The sequence below is a fragment of the Miscanthus floridulus genome, chromosome 14 (genome assembly GCF_019320115.1).
Source record: "Miscanthus floridulus cultivar M001 chromosome 14, ASM1932011v1, whole genome shotgun sequence".
In the NCBI taxonomy this organism is placed as follows: domain Eukaryota; kingdom Viridiplantae; phylum Streptophyta; class Magnoliopsida; order Poales; family Poaceae; genus Miscanthus; species Miscanthus floridulus.
The window spans coordinates 30,786,986-30,792,842 of NC_089593.1; the positions used below are offsets into that span (position 1 = coordinate 30,786,986).

The following is a 5,857-nucleotide window of genomic DNA, read 5'->3' on the forward strand; positions in this document are numbered from 1 at the left end:
AATATTGAAATGGGGATTTGAAGCCCGGGCTCAAATGAAACTTTAGTGTTGCTTTTCATCGTTTTTCCATCGCCCTAAATGATTTTAAATGAAAAGGTAGTCAACTACAAAGATGTAGACCTTTTTGAATACTACAACTGTCGTTCAGACCATTTCTCCATCTGAGATCATTTGAAAAATAAAAAAATTAATTTTAAATTACTTATAGTGACAATAGGTTAAGAAAACCGTCAGTGGGGCTGTTTTCTTAAGTCTAGCGCCAGAAGAAATACATGATTTCTACTGGCGGTAGACTTAAGAAAACAGCCAACAAAAACGGATTTACACTAGCAATTCATAGTTATAGGCCCACAACTTCATTGCAAGCATCAACAAAAATCGATTGTGAACTAATGCCCTAACAAGAGGAACCAGGCCTATCAATGCGTGCCACCATAGCCATAGACACTAGGGATGAAATATGATACACATATAGGTAATTATTGTTTTTTTATCATAGATTCAAAATCGAGCATAGAGAGTGTGAAATGTGACGGATAAAAAGACAAACATATAGTTTTGGTCAAAGGATAATCAAATACTAGCATCAGGCCACATATCTGTATCAGATATTCAACATTGGTTATGCGGATTCGAATATGTTATCGGACTTTGAATAACTGGATTAGATATGGACTATCCATTTAGTTTCTGAACCCTCCAAATTTATATACACTATCCGATCCATTTGGTTTCTAAATCTCTTTGGATGGACGAAGGACAGATTATCCATTCTGTTTTCATCTCTAGCAACCAGTGTCGGCTATGTGGCCAATCCAAGCATCACTGTCCTTAAACCTATACTTCCTCAGTTCCAAATTATAAGTCGCTTTGACTTTTATAATACATCCAATATATGTCTAGATATATATAGCAAAATAGATGTATAAAAAAGTCAAAGCGAACTTCTTATACTGAACGCAGGGAGTACATAACAACGACTAACAAGAGGGCATCCTTTGAATTGGGACGGGGTCCAAGCAGGCTAAACCAAATATATAGTAGACTCAAGCAAAGGCAATGTGTGTGTAGGGCTTTTGTTGGGCAATGAAATCAATCGTGGCAGCCAGAAAGTGGCAACGTGCCACATTTAGATGGTGTCTTTGTCTCCCAAAAGCACGAGCACATTGAAATTGCAGAAAGGAAGCTGATACATTTACAACGTACCCTGTCTCCCCCAAAGGCCAAAGCTGGAGTTCAGCAAATGGCGGCCATCAATGGCAACTCATGGGAATCTTGATTTCCCTCCACATCCTTGTGCTCTCTTTTCTGGGCAAACTTCTTTGAGTAGCTCAAATCATATAGGTCTGCAGATCATATATAGCGTCCTCTCGCTCGTTAAATCGAAGCCAGCCTCCAAGGAAAGGGATGAACAAAGATGGAGAGTGCAATAATGGTTTTGGTACTCAAGGAGAAAAAAAAGAAGGTGATCCAATAAAAAGGTATACAATTACTCTTCCATTATCATCACTACCATTTTTTTGAAGAGAACAAAGGGCTATGTATTGTTGGCATGAATATAATATAAGCTAACCTCACTGTGCTAAATTCTGAAAATATCCATATATGTGTAACATTTAATCTTCTATCTAAAGAAGTACACCAAAGATCTGATCATCTGAATACATACACAAGAGAAGATGACGAGATCGAATAAATAAGGTGCTTTCTCCATCATCTAGGTGCTCTTGGATTCATCAAGGCTTCACAACCGAAACTTGGAGAGAGGAGGAAAAGGTATGAATTTTCATGCAGGGTACTTATTTTTGGTTCCTTTATTAAATAAAGTTTTCATATCATTGTAGTCATCAAGGAACAAGAAAAAGTACACACACTCATGGGTGGCCTCTAGATGGGTGACAACGATAAGGATCAGGTGAAGCCATATGCTAGATATGTTACCGCCCTTAAGTCCAATAAACTGAGAGGCTGATGAGGGAAATCCCATCTGATGCTGCTTCCACCACTTTGTTTATATATGTGCTGCAACCTATATGTTTCCACTTTCCAGTAAGTTAATTAATTATGTTTAGATGTTGGCTAGTTAATTAGGTATGCCGATTACACCAAATACACTACAAGGATTTAGTCTTGACTGAATGATGCTGGAAAGTTAATATGTTACTCTCTCTGCCCCAAAAATACATGCATGTCATTCTAATTTTGTCTTAAGTCAAATTAAGTTTTATCAAGTTCATACAGAGGAATACTGATATTTATATTTCCAAATAGGTACATCAGATTCATCATGAAACATATTTGCATAGTATACTTATTTGATTCCATAAATGATGATATTTTTTTATAAACTTCGTCAAACATAAAATATTTTGATTTAGGACAAAAGAGTGATATGTATTTTTGGGACAAGGGTATAGCCTATCATCAGTAGTTCCCAATTTATATGTGGCCACAACTAAGCTATAACCCACAAACTCAGTTACAATTGGTTCGTTGCTATATATTAGCCTGTTTATATGTTATATGTACATCAGAAACATGTTTCGGTTGGATTTATGTTGATTAAAGACAACTAAGCTATAACACAAGCTTGTGATGCAATGTTCTCTAATCTTGTGCTGTCGGTTAGTTTGTTTACTCCTGTTTGTCATGCCTTTTGATAATCTAGTGTTAGTATCCAAAGCTTCCTCTGGGCTGTGTGAACCTATTGCTTTTGGCTTTTGTTGTTTCAAAGCACACTTCTTTTATTATTTGCAAGAAATGCTTGAATGCATTGATCAGCTAGCAGAAACTTCCGTGGTTAGGTTGTCTGTTGCTTAGTTAACAAAGTGATAGTTAACAAAGTGATACCCATCTTTATCTTCGAGGTACTACGGTCTGACCTTTATTTTGAACTGGAAAAGTGGTAAACTAAGTTGCAAATCCCTGAGGTACATGTGCATTTGCCGTTAGCGTTACAATACTGAGGTAAATGTGGATATTAAAAGCTTTTCTTCATATCTTCGCATTTTGGATTCGGATCGAAGAAATACCCACGCCATTCTTTTACCCTGTTTTTTTGTTACTGATATAGAGGTCTTGCCCTGTGACTCTAAGAGAGGTCTGAAATCACACCCAAAACATGCTTCAAATTGACCCAAAACAGATCTACAACTCTACTCTCAGATTGTAAGAATTGGATGACGACCCGTATTACAAATCGGGTGACCTGGTCAGGTATGAAAACCGGGTGGTCAGGTATGAAAACTGGGTATTACAAATCGGGTGACCTGGTTAGGTATGTCTTTGATGCAACTTAGCAAAAAAAAATGCATGAGAACTCTGAATATGACATGCAAACCATGTTGTGTGCAAGGAACCACCGTGATTTTGGTTTGTTTCAAAGTAATATACTTAATTACTAGGCCCGCAAGTATGCTTAGCCATTGGCGGATCCACGGGGGGGGGCTGGGGGGGCTGCAGCCCCCCTGTGAGCCTTAATTCCTTCTTAAATTACTGTAGCATCAAGCATAAATCATCATTAAATCTTCATTATCAATCAACATGTCCATTACTTAGCCCCCTCCTTGATCTCATCCTGGATCCGCCACTGTGCTTAGCCATACTCCTTGTTCTGTTGGAGTCTAATTACTATGGGGTTGTCAAATACCCGCTATTGCATCTTATTTTCTTATAGTCTAACACCTGAAAGTCTTATTTGTTTTTTAAATATATCCCCATGCGTCCATTATTGATCAACTGGTGTACATAGTTTTGTATAGCCAGAGAGTTTTATCACAGTTTGGAATATTTATTATTATGCCTGATCCCACTTTTTTTACAAAAAATATACAAGATCCAACCTTTTATCATAGTTTGGAATATTTATTATTATGCCTGATCCCACGCTTTTTGTAAACAAATAATATCCAACATTTTCTCACAGTTTGGAATATACCTTATTATTATGCCTGATCCCACTTTTTTTTAAAAAAAAAACTAAGATCCCACCTAGGAGGAATTAGGTGGTTTTCACTAATCATTAATCATTATCATTAACGGAGAGAAAATAGACACCCAAAAGTCAAAAGGGGACTTGAACCTATGTGGTTGGGTGTACATCCACATCTCTCACCCAACCAGTTGAGCTAGGCTCACTTCCTCCTTATCACCACTGCTCCTTATCCTAGTTTTCCCTAATAGTTTGGGTACAATTGCTACACTACGTGTTCTCCTACTCTCTCTTGAGTTTTGGCACAATTTATTCATGCGTGGAGAATGATGGACATAGGATTTTGAAACTAGGTTTGCTAAGCCACAGGAAAGATGTTTCAACTTGTATATTTTAGAAGGAAATTTTAGAGGGAAATCTAGCTTGATGAGTTAAGTTCGTGATGAATCAAGGAATTGTATGACAACGTTTCACGGTGGATTAGGCTCAAACATGTGTACTTTGACTCAACTATCAAAATATAAATATATATATATATATATATATATATATATATATATATATATATATATATATATATATATATATATATATATATATATATATATATATATATATATTACATGTACTTGATGCCAAAAAGAGTGTAGACCCGCCCCTGACGTTGCAGGTCAAACAACCATATTGGTTGGTCAACGGCCATTTGGGAATATAAAAACACATAAAACTTGCATATATTTAGACTATGAGGAAGTGAAATGCTGGTGGTGGGGTGTCTGAAAACTGAGGATTTGCACTTCACGATGCATCATATTGTAGCAACAGTGCTAGTTCAATTAAAATAAAGTGAGGGCGATTCCAGCATCACTAAGTCTTTGGAGAGATAGACAAGCTATGGAATCTGATTTTATAGTAAAAAAAAAAGAGAAGTACTGAAGAGAGAACTTTCTGGGTCTTGTTTGCCGAAAGAAGAGAGCATCCAAGGATTCGTATTTCGTACACGAATGGACCTGCAAGGGAAAGAAAGCTTATGGACATGACCTATGTGCGTTCCACTAAGCATGGCACTATCTCTAGCTAGGACAGAGGGGACCGTAGTTGAATCATTAGAAAACATGGTATATAGAAAAAACCATCAGTCGCAGCAAACAAATCAGACGTTTTGGATACAATGAATTTAGCATCTATGGTACTGAGCTACCGAATTATAGGAGGGGGTTCGAAAAAAGGCTACGAGATGAGAGTTTGCAACGAATGTATGCAAAAAGAATCTATATGCTGGATTAAAGAAATTGGACATGACATTTAGCAGTCATCAGTGCTAAAGGAATTTGTTCTTTGGATGAGTGCATAACTGACAAAGAAACCATTGAAGTTAATCCAGGTACACCTGATTGGTTTAGCCTACGACCTTATCAAAATGTTGTCTTCTTTTTTTGCTCATATATAAGCCAAACAATTTATTAGATATTCTCCGAAATTCATCAGTTTTTCCCTTGCATATATTTTCTATCTTGTAACTAACACCTTCAGTCTCAAGGTGAGAAGTTTAAAAAGATCGTTGAATGTATACATATTTAGACTAATGTTGTTTACAAAATAGCCCACGAAATTGAACTGGTGTTAAACTGTAACTTTTAGAAAATTCCTAGCTCACCTAGAAATTCAGTTTATTGGTTCGAACCAATATGAGCATAACAAAGAGAAACAGTTATCTCAAAAAAAAATACAGTGCAAAATATATTAGAACTCACCTGGTAGTTTGTTAAAAAAAATCATGTACTTATCACCGGTTTACTCACCCAAGAGCCAAGATATATGTAGGTCACATCACTACTGAATCAATCTCTTCAATGAATGCTACATGGAGAAATGGATATGCATATATTCCATGATTAATTCGGTGCAGTCCGCGCTGGATACCTA

At 36.6% G+C, this 5,857-nt stretch overlaps 1 long non-coding RNA gene across 1 annotated transcript; it reads left to right on the top strand.

The window, feature by feature from the left end:
- The first annotated feature begins 1,408 nt into the window (after positions 1 to 1,408).
- On the top strand, positions 1,409 to 2,220 carry LOC136504430 (uncharacterized). The gene is made up of 3 exons (XR_010770886.1): positions 1,409 to 1,481; positions 1,722 to 1,776; positions 1,845 to 2,220. It is a non-coding gene; the product is annotated as an uncharacterized lncRNA (long non-coding RNA).
- The last annotated feature ends 3,637 nt before the right edge of the window (positions 2,221 to 5,857 follow it).